This window comes from Trichomycterus rosablanca, chromosome 8, assembly GCF_030014385.1.
Source record: "Trichomycterus rosablanca isolate fTriRos1 chromosome 8, fTriRos1.hap1, whole genome shotgun sequence".
In the NCBI taxonomy this organism is placed as follows: domain Eukaryota; kingdom Metazoa; phylum Chordata; class Actinopteri; order Siluriformes; family Trichomycteridae; genus Trichomycterus; species Trichomycterus rosablanca.
The window spans coordinates 6,796,368-6,820,944 of record NC_085995.1 but is presented as its reverse complement, the minus strand read 5'-3'; positions in this window follow the sequence as shown (position 1 = coordinate 6,820,944).

The window sequence follows — 24,577 nt, the reverse complement described above, 5'->3', positions numbered from 1 at the left end:
TAAATGTTGATAGGCATCGCAAAATGTTTTGGGCCCCTGGGCGCTGGCCCCACTGGCCCGGTCAGTAATCCAGCCATGGTGAAAAGGAATGGCAACATTACAAAGTGGTAAATGCTTTACTGTCCCAACGTTTTTTGGAATGTGTTGCAGGCCTGATATGCAGGGATTGATGTTTATTAATACATGAAATTAAGTTGACCAGACAAAACATGTTTTTATTATTTGCATTTTCCAAGCTGTCCCAACTTTTTGATTTGGGGTTGTAAAATTCTAAAAGTCTGTCCCGTAAATAATAGAACATCTCAAAATTTCTGACAGTTTGTTGTTTTAAATAACAACATTTTTATTTTTAAACAAATAAACAAAATTCTATGCACACCATATGGACAAAAATATGTGGACACCCTACCATTCATGAAAAGTCAACATTTCAGTATAGTCACAGCACTGTGTTTGGAGAAGAAAGTGCTCAGTCCACTAACAATAAAGGTGCATTCTAACTGTGAAGCATGGTGGTCAGAGCATTGTTGCACTATACTCATTGAACACTTGGCTCATGGCAGGAATGCACCCAGTACAGAGCACCACTTATTCCACATCTAATGGTAATTCCCAGTAGTCAATCCACCTACCAGCAAGTGCATTGAATGTGCTAAATTGCCCCTTGGTGTGAGTAAATAAATGTATGTGTAGCCCTGTAATAGATTGGTTGAGAGGGCCAGGGTGTTCTTCTCCTGCATTGCGATAAGTGGAGGAGGAGTCGATGGAGGAGGCATTTAGGTAAAAAAAAAACTTCTGCTAGCGGTCTCACGTCTGTGGAGTTAAATATTCACTTTAGTAAATGGCTCTGTCTTAGCTAAAAACCTCTGTGTGTGCAGCTCTCCACCTCTTTCAACCTGGTGTGGGTGAATCTTGGCTGTGCTTCAGATAGTCTTTGTTTATTTCTTAAATTAGGTAACTGAGCTACAAAACGTGGAAGAGAAACAACTAATCACACTATGGCTACCAAGGTGCCAGATGAACATAAAACACATTGCCATTAAAACTGACAGGTAACATCACCACTCTCTGATCAAATCAAATTAGCATTTTTTAAAAGATTACAAAAAAAAACTAAAGGTCACTATAGAACTGACACTGTGTCAGACAATATGTTTGATATGTAAATTCTGCTCTTGGTCTATTCTGGTACCTACACCCAGCACCATATAGAGGGTTTGCTGTCCGTGACTATAAAAGTTTTAACTTTTCTGTATCAGAAACTGGGGCACCACTGCAGAAAGGGGAATTGTGGAACTGACTACCAAGGTCCCCTTAGTGGAAAGGGATTTCAAGTAAGATAAATGATATTCAAGAGATATAAAGAGAACCCACCAAGACTGCATTTGAACTGGTACCAGAATATGTATAAATTGTCATAAATTGTTGGATGATATCTATGGATGATATGAACTATGGTCATTATAAGAAACAAAAGAATAAATTGCCCTTATTTCTTAATTAACCTGTCCATGTTTCCATTTGGGCTATGTTTTTAAGTTAAACATTTCCTGTATCTATATAAACCCCATTTCCAGAAACATTGGAACATTTTGTAAAATGAAACATTAATCTGAGGAAGTTGATTTAAAAGCACAAAGAAATTACTTTTATTGTTTTGCCAGTCCAAGTTGTTTGTGTTTTGTAAGTATAAAGGAGATCAACTGAAGAAAGACAAAGGCTGCTTTGTACTTCCCAACTTTTCTAGAAATAGGGTTTGTAATTCAGAACTTAAATAAAAATAATGATTTACCAATTGTGGCTGTGAAGTGATGGTGAAAATGTTGCGGTATGTCTACAAATACATTTAATCTAAATATTAAATATGTAGCTTTGTATACATATTATGATACCTTGTACTTGGTGGTATTTTACAGCTTTGCTGAGTATCTAAAGATAAGTCCTTTTTTTATTTCATTCACTGCATCATCTCTTCTAATTACATGTGTTAATGCATTTGTAATAAGCATGAGATGTTAGTTTGTTTATTAGGATTTTAACGTCATGTTATAAAACGGATAGTTCCGGTCCTAAAATCTGATTGGCTGAGCAGCGTTCGAAGCCATTGTAAAATCCTTGATAAACGCACAAATATGACCACCTCACTTTATTTTATTCTGCTTTATTTTACACTTTTGGTTACATTCATGACAAAAACGGTAATTACTTGTTACACAAGGTTCATCAGTTCACAAGTCTTTAACGTCAAACACAGCCATTAACAATTTTGTATCTCCAGTTCACTTCACTTGCATGTCTTTGGGCTGTGGGAGGAAACCGGAGCACCCAGAGGAAACCCACACAGACACGGGGAGAACATGCAAACTCCACACAGAAAGGACCCGGACATCCCACCTGGGGATTGAACCCAGGACCTTCTTGCTGTGAGGCGACAGTGCTACCCACTGAGCCACCATGCTGTCCAAATAAGCATGAGAAAGCATAATGGAAATGTGATGCAATTACAGGCTATAAGTAAGAAGGTATTGTTGAGGATTCCCCCAATGCTTAAGGACATACATAGTGTGACTGTGTTCTCTAGATGATATCTAGTCTGTGACTTCGTAGTCTGGGGCTTAGAGTCCAAGAACTAATAAACTTTAAATGTCAGTAAGGGGAGCTGCTCAGTAATGCCTAAAAAAAGATTTAATAATTGATATGCCAGGAAGTTACTTCTTAACAACTGCACTGCTATCATGCAGATCTTGGTGTGATTTGGCCTATATGCAGTTGTACTGTTAAATTAGATTTAAAAATTATCTATTTAGATCCCTTTGTCATAAGAATGGCTGCTGTGCATTTTGTTCAGTTTCTTTATGCAGCAAGCAGCATGCTTTCAAGAAAGATTATGCTCATAGACAAACATTTATTTAGGTAATGTGTGGACTACAGATTTACACACAGCATGAGATGAATGAAAAACCTGTTTTATAAGAATGATCTATGTTTTGCTTGCCCTCACCACCCAACAAAGAGCTATTTTGCTAGTATGCTTTAATAATCAGGATGGCTTTTGACAAGTTTTGGGTCTGTCTGGCTGTAAGCACTTATACTGTCTGTTGATGTGGGTTTGTCAGACGGAGAAAAGATGACAGGCAGTAGGTGTTCATTAGAGACAAGGTCAGGATGCCAGCTGGATGTCTTGCAGTCAGGAGACAGAGACCTGAGTCCATACTTAACTCTCCACATGCCTTGTACATTTTCTGTAAGGCAAACTGTGTTCTTTTGTCCTTTTATATTTCAGCATAGTGCATTCTATGACAGAAAAACAAATTCAACCCCATGTGCATCCACAGGAAATTAAACATTTTAGTCTGACATGATAAATGTATGTCATTCAGTTGATTTCTCACTCTCTTACTGTTACTCTATGAATTTAGAATTGTCTGTCCTGAAAATAATAGAACATGTTGACATTTCTGACAGTTTTATTTTTTTAAATAACACTATTTTTAACAAATAAACAATATTATATGCACACAATATGGACAGAAATATGTGGACACCTTACCATGAGCTTGTTGGACATTCTATTTTTAAACCATGGGCATTAATATGGCCCTTTCTGGCACTTAATTGTCTCCAAAAATGTTTCCACAAGATTTTAGAGGTATCGAGACTATTTGTGCACAGACAGTAAAACAGACATTTGAGATTAAGTATGAAAAGTCAACATTTCTTTATATACTGACAAGATTCAGGAGATATGACATCAGGGTTTTTTGTTTTTTTTAATGATGTTATTCAGAGTGTATAAGAGGGTTGCATTTACCTTTTACTTTCAAAAAGTAACACACATTTACAGTTGACTGTGGGCAGAAATGCACAGCACTTTGTTTGGAGAAAAAAAGTGTTCAGTGCACTAACAATGAAGGTGCATTCTAACTGTGAAGCATTGTGGTCAGGGCATTGTTGGACTGTACTGCTTGCAATACTGAGTGTTTTCCTCTAATTTTCAAATCTGTATCTCTAAAAATATAAAAGCCTGAATTAAATAAAACTTGATCTTACCATTATACTTTAGTTTAACTAAAACCTCCAGTTAAATCATCCTCCCAGGGTTATTTCATGTTTTAGTTTGGACTAAATATATTTAGATAAGGTTTAAAAAGAAACATGAAAAGGGCAATTTTACTTTTTTTTCCTCATTTTCATTTTTATCAATCCACTGGGAAACACTGGGCACAAGGCATGAATACCCTGGACAGCGCGCCAATCCATTGCCTGGCTTCGACCATTCCCCCTTAGGTGAGCATAATAGACCTCCACCCAACCTGAGCTCCATTCTGCATTAGTATTCTGGCGTTCCATATATGATGAAGCATGTCTTTAACAGAAGTATTAGCATTAGCATTCGGACTCGCTGACCTGGTCATGGTGGTAGGCAAGCGTAATAGGCTTCTGAGCCACCCAAGTGCCACACAATTATGTGTTTTCTTAATTAGAACGCAATGTGTTCTTATATTGAAGTTGGAATAAGATCAGACACATTTTATGAGTAATTTAAATACAATCATTCCAAAGTATTTAAAAAATACACCAGAGTAAGGAACTTTTATATGGCCCTGTTCCTACATTAGTACACAGGACACTTATTATTAAGATAGTATTACAAGGCTTGTGTTTGTGTGACATATTCATGTATACATAATCAAAAAAGTGCACAAACTAGGCAATCCTGCTTTTCTGCAGGGGTTAGGCAAAGATATAAATTCGTAACTCTGAAGACAAACAAAGGCAAAAGCAATCCTAAAGTGGTATTGCATGGAGGCATGAAATATTACACACTGTTTGGTTGCAGGTCGTTCAATATTTCACCCCTCGGTCATTTTCTGTTTTCGGTGCCAAATGCTGTATATTTATGAGTTGGAGGTTCTCCTCTGCCTCTCAATGAGCGGGGCAACATGATCCCTGCATCTGTGCTGACTGCTATTAGATTTCCTCTGAGGCTCAGAGAGACAAACTAAGCACCGGCCTGCACATAAGCAGATGGAGCACATAAAAAAGGTGTTACAGTCCAGGTATGATAAACAAAGGGGGCAGCACCTTGTGAACCTTTATGTTATGGTGAGTTTATGGCGAGTGGGATATAAGGGCAGCACAGTGATGCAGTAGCTTGCTGCCCCCACTTCCACTTCTTAGGAAGAAACGCTAGCGTCAGCAGTAATAAAACAGCTTTCTGAATGTAATACAGCCATGGGCATTTGGTGATGGTTGTCAGGTGTTACATCCCAACACTACTCCAGAGGGTTTGTAATCCCACCACAGTTATACCTAACTATAGGGATATCCTGATCTCATACAGATAGCGTTAATACTAAGTTGAAGCTTGCCTAAAATGCTGGATTGGTATCCAGTCAGATTGAACAAATTTTCCACTCTGATCCACTGTGCTGTTATATCCTGTGAATGAGTGAGATTTTTATGCTAATTGCACAGCTCATCAAAATAAAATAAAAAAATAAAAATAGAAACCAAACCATCTGAAAGGCCCACCATCACAATTCCTTTAATACTTGCATTATTGCATTGTTTGGAATGAGTCGGCTTCTTTACTGTTAAAATAAGAAGTTTGGGTTAATATCAGTGCTGCAGACCAGCACTAGCCCCAGGCACGATTCACCCAGTCACAAAACAACTGCAGTCCCCAACAAAACCATCCTGAAACCAATGCCTGCCTATCTTAAACCCCTCCTTAGCCAATCATGTCTGTGCAGATGGCCAACTGACTGATAGCACCTCAGATTCCGAATCTCACAATCTGTGTATATGCGTGTATATACGTATGTGTACATTTCTTTTATTTTTTTTATTGCAGGTGTTATAGATGGCCCAATAACTTTATTGTAGAAGACCTCCATCCAATGCCATGCACAGAGCCCAAGCCACAACCTTACTGAACTCCTATGGATAAATGAGAATGTTGATTGTGAACCAGGCCTTAACATATTTTGACTTAATTGTCACAAATGTCCCCAGACACACCTTTAATCTTGTGAAAACCTTGTGAAAGCTGTTATAGCTAAAAAAAGAGAGGACCAACTTGATATTAATGCCCATGGTTTTGGAATGGGATTTTCAACAAGCTCTAAGTCAGATGTCCACCTACATGAAATTAATAAACATAGAGTGTATTTAAGACATATATTTTACTAGCAGGCAGAATTTTACACTTGGATTAGTTAATAGTGCATTAATACATATGTATAGTATAAATGATAGTGATTTTTATATAATTACATTATTATTTAAGTACCACTAATAATAATAGCACTCTAATGTATTTATTGTACAGTATTTTTTTGCGTTTTACTAACTGCTTCATCCTGGTAAAGATTGCAGTGGGTCCAGTGCCACTGAAAACACTCAACACAAAGCAGCATCAACACCAATCCATCACAGGGCAACACACAATCTTACATTTATTTACTCACATCTAGAAGCAATTTACATAGTCATTTTTCAGTGTTTTTAATAGAGTAAAATCTAAATCCCCAGACAAACCCTACTGTGACTGGAGATGAAGAGTGCATCCAAGTCCCAAAGCTCCTATTGCTGTATCTTTCCCAATATATCAGCTGCACCACATATATAATTTATAATATAGATACTTTATATTCACTGGGTTGTTTCTGCTGATAATCCTCAGCTACCTGTAGTTTTATGCGCTTTTAGTAAAAAAAAACTTTACAAATTACTATTACTGTCTGGATGCCCCCTAGGCAGCTGATTACACTGCCCATGCCAAGGACAGACTGTTACAGCAAGTTATCAGGCGTCAAAGATGATGCATAAATACATAAAGTTAGGGTATTTTTTTGTTTGTTTGTCTTTAATATAGTTTTATTTGCACAGAGAACAAATGCCAAATGCTTTTAAGTGTTAACAGAGCATCACATCTTATCCTCTGCATATGAAGTGTCTCAGCATTTTGGATATTGATCTCAGCGTAGAATCTCATCAGCACTGAGTTAGTCACAGTTTATGATGATAAAAGAAAAGTGGGGGAGGCTCATCTGCTGTGTGTTGATTAAAATGATTACGCATTCACTGCTGTTCTCTAGGCCTTAGTGATAAATTGTGTCAATGCACCGAATGCACGCAGCCTTTGTTTTTATCATCCCAGCCCCTAACAACAGATGAGAGGAAGATGCATAACACTGTTAATTAATTAATCAATTTTGATTAAATCTTAAAATGCAAATTAACTCATTGTTGAACCTGGATTTATAGAACCCTTAGTAATTAGCTTGGCTAACATCATCTTTTAAAAATGACATAAGGTGAACATAACCTGTTTCTTCTCTGCACTTACACAATCAATTAGCTTACAAAAGCAGAAAAACAATACAAATTGAAAGCATTTAAGTATATTGCACTGTTTAGTCATCTTTGTGCATGGTACTTTGGTGTATTCAGCATAGCTACATTTTATGACCAACAATTAACAAATTATTGAGTTCAGCTGTTGTGGCCACACCCACTGCTAACAGGTGCATAAACAACTTCCAATTTTTTAGATTTAGCTTGGAGGCTGTTTAAGTACTGCGTCTATCATTCATTTTTGATTCTGAACAGGGTCACGCCACACAGAAACAATGACCACAAGGCAAGAATACACCCTATTCATGGCAACACATATTAAAAAGTGGAGGCTGTTGTGGGTGCAGAGGGGCTGCAATGAGATGTTCAACAAGCTCATTATCAGGTGTCCACATTCTTTTGATGTATTTTTTACCTTTTTTGCAATCTAGTTGTAACCCATTATCCTAGTTATATCTCCTCCATTGCTGCAGACCCTTATCCTGACCAAGGAGGGCTGTACCTAACACTTGCATTAGGAACACTGAGCACAAAGGAGGAACTTGTGATGGCTGTACATTAAACTGGTAAGCTGTCCACATACTTTCGGCTATGTAGTGTATATTCAGTAATTAAAAATCAATGTGGCTGAATAATTGTTTTTACTTTACTGTACCTTGTGCCAGGATTGCACTGTGCACACATCTTGGTAATTTTATGCTACTGTTAATGTAAAAACTGCAGCAGGGTCTTATGCTTACAAATTAGTAACGATTTGCTTGACATAATTTGAAAAGTTGTGAACAGGTAACAACAGAGTTAATAAAATCCAAACACATCAGCCTCACTCATTTTAATCTGTATGTATTTTTCATGAGATAACGCTTTCCCCAGGGAGTTCATTGCCATTTTCGTGGATGTGGTGGGAAGGTAGTTATGTTCTGCGGTTATGGGAGTATGTCTCTCGCAGTAAGGGGTAGCTGAGATTGGCAGGCACAAGGACGGTAGGAGGTGAGAAAGTGAGGATGAGTGAGAAAGAGAAAGAAATAGTAGTGTGATTGGGAGAGCTAGCGGGAGGGAAATATTAAGCACAGTGCACAGCTGGCTCTTAATTGAGTTTTGCCTCCTTTTTTTACTCAGCATTTCTGCAGCTGTTTTACTAAGATGAATTAAGAGCTGATATCCAGGATGGTTCCCCATAGACGCAGATGCACGACCTGCCCCAGACAGTTGAATGCACTCAGGCTAAACCAGACTCAGAGACGGAGGCTCTCCACAGCTATTCGGTGATTATGCTCATATGGTCGGTTCATTTTAACGAGCCAGTTCAGAGCGCAGTACACATTTGATCAAAACCCAGAGGGTCCCTGAAATGCTGTGTAAGCATTTAATTAACATAAAGTACGATACTATATGAGAACTATTTTTTACAACAGCATGAAGGAATTTGATTGTCACAAATTTCATTCTGGCATTAATGAAAGCGCAGAGTGTCCTGGAAAAAATAGTGCAGCATTGTTATTTTATTAGAATAATTAAATTATACAGTTTAAATGTAGCTTGGGCATTTGTAAGAGGTTGGATTTTTCAGGCATAGCATGGTATTGGTACCTTACAATGAGGGAAATGGAAAAATATGCATGTTTATTACTCTTTGAAAATGCAAGAATGCAAAAAAGTTATTAAAATTACATTTTACTTTAGTAAAAACTCATGCTGGCTCTTAGGTGGTGTTGCGGTAAATTCCGCTAGCACACTGCCTAATTAAAAGGAACTACTTTTGTCATTTTATTTGAATGTATAGAGGTTTAAGATCAAAGATTTTAATAAAAACATGGAACATAGTATTAAATGTATTGTAATGTATTAACCATCCTTTTCATTAGTGTATTAACCATCCATATCATGGGTGTATTAACTATCCATATCATGAGCATATTAACCATCCCCATCATCAGTGTAAAATCCATCCCTAACACGAGTGTAACCATTCAAATTACAAATGAATTGACCATCTTTATAATGAGTGTAACAACCATGCTTATCACTAGTGTGATAACCATCCTTATTATAAAGGTCACAACCACCCTTATCATGGGCATGTCAAGAATATGACAACCTTAGCCACCATGAGTATAAAAACCATTCCCATCATGAGACTAAATGACTAAGTTAATTTCAAGGTCCACTTATGTCACTTGCATTAATTATTAAAAACAACAAAAAAGCATAAGGTCACGTTACATAGCAATAAGGTCATGTCACATTTTTTTAGCCAAATAAAATGAAGCAGATAGAGGACCTCCGCCCTCAAACATTTAAATACATTTCTATTTGTTAATTTTTTTTTAATGTACTTCAAACAGTGCCCCCAGTGCTCTGATGTACAGTAAATGCTCTAACAAGTCTCAGTCTTCCCATAGCAATTATCAGGACCAATTAAAATAAATATTAGTTTTTATACTTTTGCCTTACTTTGAGACAGACACTAAGTACACTGCACAAAACACAGAAAAATGCTTCTTCAATGAGTTATGAGCTCAAGGTGGTTTGCTGTACTGGGTGTAGGTGTACTTGTGCCAGGTATGAGATTTTATTTGCACAGAATCAACATGCAAAACAATACTTCTTAGCTTCAAGGTTATATTCATTTCAGCCTCTCTTGTTTGCCTTTAGGGAGGCCAAGAAAACCCATTCAGGATGAAATTAATGAACTGTAAAAATATCCCATTTTCCTCTATTATAATCCTCGCTCTCTTTTGTCAAGGATTACTGGCTTAAGATATACTCTTGGTCCTGCAATGCTTTAGGTCTTAAATGCATATTATTTTGGGTTCTACTAGATCCGTCGTGCCCTGCTTGGCTGTTTCTAATCTAAAGCCTGACATTTTCTTCCCAGGACATTTCAAATAAGAAAGAATTGTGCTTTCTGAGGGATGTTGTTACATTTAAGTTGTCATGAAATAAAAGCAACTTTATTAGTTTCTTATTCCTATAGCTGAAGAGACACTAAGAGGACTTGCTTTGGCTTCATTTGCTCATTATAATAACAAAAATTCCTTGGGATCCCTGGGCAGCTATTTGCTTTTCCTGTCATTTAATTTCACCACATGCACCTGAGGGATTAGGCAGCGAATCTGTGCTATGCAGAAGTACATATTAGATAGAGATCAAGACCTTTTTGGAGAGTCTCTTGGGAAACTGTTAGTCTTAGCATGTAAGAAAATTACCGCTGGTCAGGCAGCTTTGCTCAAGTGTCCAAACTGTGGTGTAGCAGCACAGTGGGACTAAGTGGTGGATGGAGAGCAGTAAAAACTCTGATAAAGAAACGGTGAGAGACAAGAGGACACGATAGATAAACAACACAGATACCTTAGAGATGTGGGCCGCAGAGAGGAGGAGTGTTGAAATTACTCTCGCCTCTTATCTCTCTCTCTCTCACTTTTCTCTTCCCATGCTCTTACCTTCCTTCCGGCTCTCAGGGTCTCATGCTGGGTGTTTTAACACTCTGTTGAGCGCTGGAGGACATTCTTGGATAAGACACCAGGGAATCTGTAGACTAGAAAATGTGTTTATGTCTGTATGTGATCTGTGCAAAGCATGGGGTTTTGTTTCACCACACTACCCACTTATTTAATTACTCTCCCTCCACAGCAGTAGATTTTTGCTTCCTGTCTTTATTTGTATGAATAAAAATAATCAAGAATGAGTAAACCAACTGATATGACATCTGTCCTCATAAAAGAAGAAAAAAGTCTCAAAACAACTTACTTTTACCACGATTACAGCTTACTCCTACAATTACTTATCCCTGCAATTACACTTAGATGTAAGACCACTGGAACGATTAGTGCATTAAAATCCAAATAAAAATTTTGACTTGCACTTGAACTTACACTAAATACAGAACTATATACAGAACAAGGTTAATAGGTTTGTGCGTAATGTTTTTTTCTAAATTTATTCACCACTGATTCACTAATAAGTCATAATCTAAAATGAGTTGCATTTAGAGTGAAGTAAAACAGGACAAGTACATTGAACAATTTTTCAGAATTTTTAATAAAAGCTGCATTGGGCAAAACTCTGGTTTTAGTGGTTTGTTTACTTATTGATACTACCTTGCATCCATACACAAGTATCTCAGAAATTAAGACAGGAGATAGGAGAATGGTAAATAAAAACAGACACTATGCAAAGACTAGCTTCAGTGCTTAAACTGATGATTTTTTTTGTAGATTACTTTTTCAAGTGTGTTGCAGGCATTCAGTTAAAAATGTGTTTATATTTAGACAGAATTGAGTAAAGGTTTAACCTTTTAGCTTAACTTTTTTTTTTAGCCACATTAGAGTCAATTTATTTTTGTCATGTTTATATGGACTTGCTCTTGTGGTTAGGATTGTTGACTTATTGCTTAACTCAATGGTATTTAAGCTTCATATTATGGACTAAAGACTAAACATTCCTGGTAGAAAGCAAAAGTCACTGGGGCCCAATAAGGCACAGAACCCTGACATCAGCCCCATCTAACACCCTTAACAGATTAGGACATGATCATGGATATACTGTATGTTTTGTAGCTACTATAGCACTAAAAATTTTTTTAAAAAACCTTAAATAACTTGGACCTCTGTTATCCCCAAGCGCATTAATGTTTTGCTTTAATCATAATAAAATTAAAAATTTAAATGAACATTCTAAATAAAGCATCTGAAGCATTTTCTATTTCGACTAAGATGCCCAAATAAAGCTTACTTGCAATTTCTAGCTTCACTCATTACAGAGACAGGTTAATGTGTGCCTTAGTAGTATTGGTTGTCAGTGTGGAGCATTGAGCTGGAGTTTCAGTCCAGCTTAATTTACCTTCACAAAAAAAGGATGCGCTAATATTGATGTCAGGATGAAATAGTTACCTCCAGCATTGGATTTCTGTAATGGATTTGGTAATGGTGTAGATTTATTTGAAACAGTGTCATTTATATTGTCGCTGGAGTCAGTTATATTTTAGCAGACATAATACATTTGGAAATGTTATTTTCACAGTTAAGTTGGTGTTATAGCCCAACAAGTCTTCAGTGCCAGTTTTTGAACATATAATCATAAACACATGGTAAATGTGATAATGCAAATCATTTTTATTTTAATAAGGAATGAGGATACTATTACTATGCAGAATATTTTAAAATAATAAAATCTTTTGATATAAAAGTTTGATGTTGGCTATATTTTAGACAAACAACTAACCCATGAGTCTTTACTCCAACAAGCTGTGTCTTTTGCAGGCCTATCTAAATTCCTTCTAGCATTTTCCATTTAACCTTACTTGGACTCCTTGGTCAAGTTCAGTGTACATCAAGGAGGCTGACTATTGAATTCTTGGTTATTAATTGATATTTTTATGGTTTCCACGGACACATTTGTCCCAGCCTTAATCAGGTAATTATGTAAGTCTTTTGCAATAACAACAATATTTTATTTGTTGTCCTGATGTGATTGCTATATATAGGGCCTCTGGACAGATTTTGGTCTTTCTACCACAGCCAGGCAGGTTTGCTGCTGCCCCATAGGTTTGAAACTTGAGGACAATACTCCCAATGGTATTTCCAAGAATGTTCAAGGTCTCAGAAATCTTCTTATACCCCTTGCCTTTATAGTGCAATGAGAACTGTAATTTGTGTGAGTTTTCTCCTTCGTTTTTACCATAGCTGCAACACACCTTGAACACTGAGTCTCTAGTTTATATAACACATCATAGTTAAAGCAAATAAAGAGTGGTTATTGAGTTCCCAGTAATTTGATCATGTTGTGACCTGACTTTAGGTTATCCAGACTAGGGTTAGGTTTTAAGATCAGCAACATTATGTAAGGGGTTACCTGTTACTCTAAAATACATCATTCATTTTCCCTGTTTATTTGCTGCATCATTAAAGTGATAAATATTTAATTTAAAGCAAAATCAAGGTCTGAGGAAAATATAAAAGTTTTAAATTCTTTTTAATGGGTAAATATTTTCAATAGCAACTATACATAGAATAATTTATAGTCAGCATGTTTACTTGTGCCCACTGTTTCTGAGTGGCTCATGACCTGAAGCAGAAAGAAACAGTTAGTGAAAATGAATAAAAATGCAATAAGCCAGTGATAAATGATACATGATTTGAGGACATGGCAGTAACTGCTTTGATACTTTCATCAGGACTTGATGTATGGGAAAGTCACAGCTAGTATCTGATTCATTAAAGCAGATTTGCCATCTTAACAAAGACATTGTGAAAAACCTTTTCTGAGAAATGAAGGCAAAAAGACAGCAGATTCAAATTTTAATGCCCATGGAGTCCTAGAAAAAATACCAATTTCATCTAATTTATATAAAGCACACTATCTGAGTCATGGCTGCTTGGTCAATCAATGGTTCCACTTTTCTCTCTCGCATCTCCCTAATATATTGAAAATGAAGTTAGAAATATTGATTCTGTATGCAGCGATAGAGGCCAGTGGGAAATTACATGAAAATGTAAATGAAGGCTGTTCTATTCCGTTTAGGTTGCCCCAGGGAGGTCTTTGCTGTTCTCAGTTTGCATAATTTGTGATTTGCGACAATTCACAGATAGATGGTGACTCCTTATGAGTGTGTCTTGATCATTAATGATTTCTGCTAATACGCAATAGGGCTCTTGTGTATGGACAATGTGAGGCCACGAAGCAGAGCAGATGCATTAAATTAAATTAATGTCAAGTGTTGTGGGGTAAATTACTGCTATGTCCTACTGTGACTTTCCGAGGGGTTTTACTCTGTAGTTTGTTCAAAAGTGTTCTGGCTGTTCAAAGAGTATTTAAACTCCTGCTAAACCAGCAAAATACTGTATATTACTGTACATTCTGAGGGGACTCACTTCTTATTTTTTCTTACATTTAACAAAATATTTTATATATTACAGTACAGTCAAACAAAGACTAGGGGCAAATAATGTGTTTACAGCAAGGTCCATAAAGGCACGGTTGGGTGGGTTTAATGTGGAAGAACTTGACTGGCCCACAGAAAGCCCCAATCTAAACCCCATCAAATACCTATGGGATAAACAAGAACAGAGATTGTAAACCAGGCCCTCTCATCCAGCATCTGTCTCTGACCTCACATAGGCTCTTCTGGATGAATAAGCAAAAATTATCTCAGACACAGTCCAAAAGCCTTCCCAGAAGAGTGGAAGCTGTTGTGTAAGCTACTGGGATGTCATTTAAGCTCCTGTAGGTGTAATGTGTAGATGTCCCAATGCATTTGTCACACACACACACACACACACACACACACACACACACACACACACACACACACAAACACACACACACACACACACACACACACACACACACACACTCACACATAGTAAATCTTCATTTGCTTTAGGAGTGTGAATTATAATTGCATCTGTATGATACAATTATGTAATAATTTCTAAATTTCTACAGTAATTACCCATGTTCCAAAGTAGTACAGTGGCTCAAAACTACAGTTCCTTCTCTGTCATGCTTTACAGTTGAGATGAGATGTTGTTTGAATGCAGTAGCTTTTTCTTTCTTTCAAAATACCATACTGCATTTCTTGCAATTATAGTTATTCCTGTATCCCATTTATCTACAAAACATTGTCTAAGAAGCATGAAATGTGAAATGCAGAGCTGGTCATCTGCAACATTTTGGTTCCTTGAGACTTTCCTTTTATTAGTGGCTGTTTTTTTTTTGTTGTGGTCCTGGGAGAAGAAGCAACAGTAATTAATTTTCTCTATTTAATTAAAATATGTCTGATAATGAATTGTTGCAATCTTATGCATTTAGACAAGATTTACTGCAATTCACAGCTTCATTATTATCTACAATTATTTTTCTAGGGTCCTGTACCTTTGTTTTGATCAGGACATGATTCACATGAACATATTATACCGTATTTGTTAGCATTTAGAAATGTAGGTAATTCCTATGGGTTCAAACATATTGTACAAACTATTACGGTCACAGTCAGTTATGGTTTTCTTCCACCAACCAACACGGAAAAGGTGGATTATCAGCATTAAGTTGTCCATAAATGTAGGGTGTCTTGCAAGCTATTGGTACCCTGCCTGCATCCTTCGGTTCCAGGTGGTGCTCGTCCCACCATGATTCTGACTGAAAAGTGAAAAGTTACTGCTTACTGTATGTGAGATCATATCTTTTGTTATAGTCTTATAGGTAGCAAAAATATCTAAACTACTTTCTGGCATGCTTACCAAAGCTCTGTATCAAGCAGAACATTAATAGCATTAATAACATTAATAACATCTTGGTATTTTGTGTATTTAATGTTTGAAATGTACAAAACCAGACTGACATTAATGTTAGTTTGATTATCTTAAGCTCTATTACACAAAGTGTTACACAGAGTTTGTGTTTGTCTATTTCTGTTGGTTCTGTCACTATGCAAAGGAAATAAACTCCTGCATGTTTCTTTTGCTTGGCAGCAATTGTCCATCTCTTTAAGTATGTGGCCAACACTCAGACAATAACAAAAAAAAAATCTAAAGAAGCCAATTTGAGGATGAATAGGGGCATGTAAATGCATCCAACATTTTGGCCCCCTGAGTGGGATCCAGGCCTGGGCAACACTGCTGAAGTGTAGTGAAAGTCCAAACAACAATTAGCAGCTCAGTCTTCTCTGTCGTTCCAAAATCTCTCATCTCTACGAGTGCAGCAGGCAGTCTTGAGTAACCTTGAGCACAGTGCTTACGAATCCTAGCACAGACTTGGTATTGAGCCCAGCTTTTATGGAGATTTTCGTTAACAGGATTTATCCCGTTATTAGCGCTCGCCAAGGGTCTCAAAAATCAGTCTGATCCCTCTTCCCCAAGGCTTGCATGAGCGAGTTTATGATGGCTGAAACAAGTGTCTTGTGTAAAAATGCAAAGATGCTAGCATTCTTGGTTGGGAGTAGATCAACACTGATAACACACTCTGTTTGAAAGCGGTATCTTACATCCACGCATTCAAACAGCACAAGAGGGAAAAATAAACAGAGAACTTTGACTAATGACGAATTCCATTGTGTAATGAATTTCTATTCTTTGAAATGACACATAAAAATAATATACTACTGGGGCACAGTGAAAAAATGAAGATCAGCCTAGCTAATACTGTGGATTTTTTTAGATGGTCTAAATCCAATCTTTGGGAACACAAAATAAGCCATAACATAAAATTAGAGAAATACAACCCAATGGTTTGTTGGCACAGTTGTTAGGATTAGTCCTGGAAACCTGGGTTTAATTTAAGCCTCTGATCACTGATTGTGAAAAGTCATGCATCTTGTCCATGTGTACATGTTAGTTTCCTACTTTTTAAAAACATGCATCAGATAAGTAAGCCACTATAAATTACTCTCAGGTGTGAGAAAGTAAATAAATGTGTTTGTGTCTGGTGCTCTGAGATGGATTACTGCCCTTTCCAAGGTGTATTTCTGTCTCGTGCCTGATGTTTCCATTAGATTAGATTAGATTCCACAGATTAGTGGCTTAAATAGGGTCTCCAAAAAGTGCTTTTGTGTGGAGCGGGTATTCAAATCATTCACATAATTCCTTACTGTTTATGTTCTATTTTGCTTGTGTCTGAACAACTGAGATTCTTTGTCTGTGTGTTTTTAAGTTAACTTTTCATGTCTAAATTTGGTTAGTCTGTTACTGTGTGCATTATCCACCAGAATGGATCTGTCATGAATGTTCTTTTTTATCTCTGGGATTTTCAAATTGTCTGTGTGTAAACCCAAGGCTTTCTAAAAAAGCCTGACTAAGGCCTGCTCACATTTGCGAATCAGTGCCTCCGCATTTAATTCAAAAACTAAAGCTTGTATGTTTTGTGGATTACTAAGGAAATATATGATTTGCTGAAATGTGTCCAAAAGCTTTATGAGTTTTTTTTATGACTAAGTCTGCTGTATAGGGTCTATTTAGGTTTACTGTTTTAAAAGCTGTTAAAGGGGCCTGGCTGGAGGAGAGTCTTGCAGATAGTGTGAAATACTGGCTTACTACACACACTGTTCTTTCCTGCTGCATGACTATCAGCAGTTTATTCAGCCATAATCAAGGGAGATTAATATGAAAGTACCTTTGGTACACTAAAAATGTTGTTGTGTATATTGTTTATTATGTTCTTTTTTTAAATTTAAGGTACTGAAACAGAAGTGACACTATCCACAGTTTATAGAGCATAATTAGCCCAGATCTTTGGTGAAAGGGTTGTCCCTTCTCTATTGATCAATGTGACAATAGCCAATCTTAGGCCTATATGAGCTCATGCATATGGTGGGTAATGCTCTACATCTTAAGCAGTTTGATGTGCTGAATTACAGTCTTCAGTTCAAAAACTCTGGCTGGCTTTACATGTGTTATCCATCACCCTTCCAGTTTGGTAATGCCATTGGTGAGATTTAGTAATATAGTGACTTTTTTTTAATTATGTCATATGTGGAAAAGCCAATTAAAGCAAACCAGGAAGAAGCATCTTAGCGGCAGTAAAACTAAAGATTATGCTGGAAAGATGCAGTGTCTGACCTATTTTCAAAAAAAGGCAAGAGGGTGGCAAAGAAACATCAAAATACTTCAAAGGCTTTCTTTGAACATCATGTTTTGCGTAGGTTAGGGCATGCATACTGACTGATCTCTGCATACACACACACACACACACACACACACACAAAGTGAGTTTGTTGTAACTGTGAGTGTAATTTAATGCTGATTTAGGAGGTTAAATTTTAGCATAAGAAAGTTTTGAGGGATGAATAAGGGATGGTGATCAGTTAAACCTGGTGGGGACTGAATCAAGTGATGGAGATGATAGTGAAAAATGACCAGATTCTGAACATGTTAACCAACTTTAACTAACTTTAAATAGTAATGGATTGGAGTCCTGTCTGATGTGTGTTAATTCATTGCAACCACTGATTCTCAAGAAGCTGGACCCATCTGGACTCTGACCGGAGAGCAGTTGTTTGTACAGACAATCTTGAAGTTGCATTTAAATTTCTGTACAGAGATTAAAAGACATTTTCATTGCAGTGCTTTATGTTTAGTCCAATACATACAACTAGTTCTGATTATATGAGCACAGACAAGTCACCAGTTGTAGTCAATCCTAACAACGTTTAAGAAATTGAAATGACATGCCACACAGCTAAATGAGAATATGGACTGTTGCATGTTATTAAATTTCATGCCTATTTTAACTAGCAGATTTTTAAAAAAATCAACAGCAAATTAATTTAAGCAATTTTGTTTAAAAACACAATGCCATGGTGGCTCGGTGGTTTTGACTTCTAATTAGAAAATTATGGCTTTAAATAAAAGTGTTTGCCAGATTCTATAATGTGAACGTATGGTGTGTACGGTGTGTTGAAGATGTGCAGAGGTTGATAGCACATCCTAAAACTTGCAGTTAGATGCCACTTTGATGCACACAGATAATTTGTAAGGTCTTTTCCCAAACGTTAGCTGGAAGTAGGTTTAATTATCAAAAGAGACCAAAATAGAACTTTTCAACAAAAAGCACTAAAGGTGGGTCTGGCCTAAAGATAACAATAGTTATACAGACATGACTCTAATTCCCACTAGTGGGACATCTGTTATGAGTTGAGTGTGTTTGTCTTCAAAGGCCCTGGTATTTTTGTATAGATACAATGCATTATGGAATTACAAAATATAAAATATTATATTTAAAACTGTCTGTCTTTGCCTAGAAGTTAAAACTGGGTCATGGTTTGATTTTCCAGAGGTAGAAGGAAATAAACATACAAACAAAACCACACAGAATGCTTTGATGAGCAGAAATTAGCAGAAGTGGAGAGTGAACAACACTGATGAGCCTGGAGGACCTGAAGAGCTCCTTGATCTCTATTTTCTCATTAAGCAATATAGCAGAAGGTTTAATTCTACTAAATATTTTATAGGCAGGACTGTCTATAACATGTTGCAAGCACGGTTATTGAAACATTTACATTTTCAGCATTTAGCAGACACTTTTATCTTGGATAACTGTGACAGTATATTGTCTAAGCAATTGAGGGTTAAGGGCCTTGCACAAGGGCCCAGCAGTAGCAACCTGGCAGTGGTGGGGCTTAAACCAGCGACCTTTTGATTACTAGTCCAGTACCTTGACCACTAGGCTACAACTGCCCTTTAATCAAAGTCTATTAATCTAAGTAACCACATTTTTTAAATAATTTTTATCGTATTTATTAAGTAGTCATACATTTTTATGCTAATTTACATAATTTTACACAACTTTTTTTTTTTTATCATAACTTGAAAGTTGTAAGTTTAAACTCTGGGAATGTGGAGCAGCTCGGAGCAGGCTGGAGACCTCCTGTGGTGCAGTGGGTGGTGTGATTCAGCACCTTGGACAGCTACAGCAGCCAGCAGCGCAGCATGCGTGCCTGTGTCAGTTCCATGGGGGTGAAGAAGCGAGCAGGCCAAGTTTAGGGCGGTGTGATCTATTTTGCAGCTCTTTATCCCTTTAAACCTTTAACACCAGTTCAGATCACATTAACAGATCAGCCTGTGGGCTGATGCCTTAATTAGTTTGAAATATAACATGCATGCATATTTGCTTTTTGGATTTAGAAACGAGAACAACTACTAGAACATAAATAAATGTGAGCTGTACATTTCAGAATATTTTCTATTAAATATGTGAAGTTTGCCATAGTCTTTTTTAAACAGGTGTATTATTTCTGCTTAGATCAGGCATGATGTTGAGATCTAACAGTCCCATTGTTATACAAAAGAAGCTTACGGGTATTTATGGATTGGCTAGTGTTTTTTAGATCTGAAAAGGGGACAACGAACAATGCACTAGCCTACTATCACTGAGACGTTTAAGTTTTAACAGTGCACTCTACAGATTGGCCATGTCCGAAGGAGGGAAAGGCGGATGTAGATTCACCACTGACTTGAAGGTATATATTGGGATTTTAAATAGACCTCCTGTATGCTGCTATTAAAATTACATCCTTTCTTAGCAAGACAATGCCAGGTCTCATTCTGCACATTCTTCAAAAGCATAGCTTTATAGATCCAGAGTTCATGTGCTTGACTGGCTTGCCAGCAGTCCACATCTGTCTCTTTATAAAATTGTGTAATGCATCATGAAGAGGAGAATCAGACTATAGGCACAAATAGCTAAAATCTTATATCAGTCAAGAATTGAAATAAGAATAATTAAACTGCATCAATTAGTTCTCAAATAATACAAATGTGCCACTTCTGGGCCAACTTCATGTGTGGATTGATCTTATTTTGTTTATATTAAAAAAATATTAAATCAAACTGGATCATTAAAAACAGTGGACTTTTGTCTAAAAGAATAAACAAATGACAGATTCTTGTTTTAATTGCATTTTACAAAATGTCCCAACTTCCAGAAATGGGGTTTGTATTTTAGTACAACATTACTAAATACTGTATATAAGACAGTGTATTCCGCTTTCATCCATCCATGCTAAATCAGCATTTAAAAGCATTTTGTGTAACCCTACTAATGACAGTGTTCCTAAATTCAACGACTTCTCTAAAAGTAAACGTAGATATTTGGATAAGAAATGTCAACATGACTGTTCTTTTAATGTAAACATATGCAAAACAGAGAGTTTTTTTTTTGCAAAGGAAGCAAATCTCAATGTAGTATCGTAATGTAAGCAAGGATTCAGCAAAAAAGCCACAAAACTATGAGGTGGAGGTTCAGAAATCTAAAGAAGCTATGACTACATTTAAAACAGCTACACATACTGTACATGTTTAGTAATCACAGCAGTTTTTACTGATGCCTGCGGACAATATTTAAAATAAGTCAACAATAAACAAATATAAAAATGCCTGCGTAAAATCCAGTACATCAAAGTGAAAGTGGGTTTGTAAAACTGGGCAGTTAAGTATGCAAAAAGTAATTACCTCTGAAATAAAATCTGTTTGGCATTTACTCTTCTCCCCTAGAGTCATGTGCTATTTTATATGAGATAAACAGCCATTTTTGCATAATCAGTAAAGATCTACAAGATTTTGGCAGCAGCAACACAGAATCCTTAAACCATTTCACATGCATTGAAACACACCAGATGTGTGAGTGACTGCACATGTGTATGCTGTTCTGTGATGGATTCACACCCTGTCCAGGGTTTATTCTTTACTTAACACTGAGCCCACTGCAATCTGATCAGATTAGAATGAAGTGGTTAATTAATATAAACTAATAAAATATGGATAATTCATAGGCATTTTATATACTAAATCTACTGCTCTTCTCTGTTACATGGTTCCAAAATGATCATCAATTCATGTATCTAGTTTGCTTAGGCCATAAAAAATGTTAGTTCTTCTTTGCTCATTTTTGTTTTCAAGTTTCCATGTACAATACTAAAGAATTGTTTAAAATAACATAACAGTTTATTGTCTAGTAATGCTTTAATTAGTAACTAATGGATTTGGCAGTTATGAAATATAAATACAATAAATACAATACAATGTGTGTTTAATTTAGCTGCTTGATTGTTCTTAAGAGATCACAGACTAAAAACAGCAATTTCTGCACACTAAGTAAAGCTCTATGAGATCAAATGCATTTTCCCCCCAAGACCAGGGGTGGCTTGTTCGTTAGGGCGATCGGGCGACGCACCACCAAAGGGCGAAAGGGAAGAAATTTTTCTATCACATTTAACCAGTGTTAAACTAGCTGTGACTGTTCTGGAGTCTGTCTTGCCTCGGAATATCGTCATCCAATCAGCGTCAAGCTGTGTTCCGTACAGTACCGCCCCTTTTGGGGCAACTGCAGTCTAACTGAAAATCGCCCCGGATCGCTCTCATAGACTCTCATGTTAAAGCTCTTTTTTTCGTACTGCAGGCACTGTAATGCATTTTGAATGACTTCCGGGGGGGGCACGCACTTACGTGCCTGCGTCACACGTAATCGAAACTAAAGGTGATGTTCCGTATTTTTATCAATGGGAGAGAAATGCTGCAGATTAGACTGAGACAGGGTGTTATGTATGAAACAGAAGAAAACTGCTGCTACCGTGGGAATTAAAAAGCGTTTGGTTATTATTTTAAGTAGTATTCACTTTTAGTCTTAGTAACGCAGTGTGTAGGGCGAAAGTAAAGTAACACAAGCAGGTCTGGCACTTTTCTCACTGCCCCCCTAAGCAACGCAGTCCAGAACCGGGGCTGCATGTCAGTGTGAAGATGGATTATGTAAAAATGTTGTTTGCACTATTAAGAAAAAATTTTACATGATGTTCTTTATGTTGTTTTTCTAAAAAAATTTTGTCTAAAAATTAAAACATTTTGATAATGTTCCCATGACGGTGTAAGACCCGTTTTGTTTTTTATAGGTGCAACCCTAACCGCCTACCCCCAGCTCCCGCTCAGGTAAACACCCACCATCTCACCTCTCACCCTACGCCTTCCGTCAGCCCGTCAGCGCAGGGTGTTCCTTATTTCCAGTTCTGAAAGTTGACAACCCTAATTGGAGCAGCTAGCACATAAAATAAAATGCTGATGATGACTGAATTAAATTGTTAGGGTGAAGGCTTTACTTAATTTTATGATTAATGGTAAAGCTGGTCTCTCTCCATGTTCAAGTTATTTGTGAGGGCAAACTGACAGATGACTTAAGATGTTATTATTGAAGCTTTAATTTAACATGTTCAATGGGTCACCTTGGCCATCATCGCAACAATTGCCCCAGCCCCCCCCCTTAGAGATTTGGCAGGAGCCGCCACTGCCCAAGACAGGTACGGATATGAAATCACAATGAATGTGTGAGTGACTGAATCATTGTCTAAGTGTTGTTCTGTGATGGATTAATACCTTTTGTATGGTGTAATCTTGGTTTGCACTCAGTGTTTTTAAGTGACGCTGAAACCGCTGCAATCCTGACAAGGATGAACTTGATCGGTTATTAAAAATGAATGAATGAGTAATGTAGGTGTTTAATACATTTTATGTATAATTATTTAGCCCCTTCCTGGAAAAATTAATGTCTTGACACCTGTCATCTCACCACACTGGATGAGATGAAACATGTTCCATAGTGTCACACTCACAAATGTATTATTCATATGACCAAATTCAGATTAAGAGAAATATTTATAGTTAGGGATAGAGTTTTTTTTTTTTTTTTTTTTTATATTTGTCTTAGTTAAGTCATTGCCAATTCCCACCTGATAACAAAGCCTGTATTATTACATGACATTTACCAACCGGTGAAGCTCATAGACACTATAGCTTGCAATATCTGTGAAAAGACCAACAGACTTACAGAACAGTGCTTACTGCCTGCTTTGTGAGGCAAAATATGTCCAAGATTGACTGGTGTTTCTCTGATTAATAAAAAAACAGGAATTCTAAACCACCCATTCTACTTCTCAGTGAGAAGATATTTTTACATTTTAGATTCTGGCATAGTGTTCAGGTCGAAACATTAGCGTCACTGCTTATATTTAATTATAAGGTTTTATTATAAGTTGGGCAGGATTTGGATTCTCACCTTGTGTTTAATTAGCTATGATATCTTACCAATAAACCTTAGTAAACATGTTTAAAGACACAATTATTTTTGCAAGGGTGTTAAATAACTTATTAATAAGTTATGTTTTACAAAAAGTGATTTTTTCCAAGTTCCCTTTGTGTAATAATACAATTATCAATAACCTGAAATTATTGATTATTTAATTTGACAAAAATTCAACACCAGAGGCTATCATACTTGTATTGTTATTATCTTATCAGTTACCTTTACCATCTTTACAGAGCTTAAAGCTTTCAAATTACCTGATTCTTCTTACCTTTTTGTTTTTTTTAAACCCTGAGTTCACCCTACAGATACACCTGAATAAATGCATTTTAATAAAAAGTAAATAAGTTATTCATGCGTTCATATTTTATAAAAATCATGTAATGCATAAAATCTGGAGTACATCATTGCTTCTTTGCCTATATTCATACAGTTAACAAATAGGGCCCTGGATTATCATGCTGGACCATGTACTTGCTTTTATAAAATAATATGTTGGCTTACAAAGAAAATACAGTCTTGCCTTTTTGCAGCACTTGCAGATTGATTTCCATTTACCATCTCTGATAACGTGACATAAAATATCACATTTTCAAATAAATTGCCTCTGTTGGGGTGTGTCACAGTCAATCACACTCACAGATCAAGACATGTA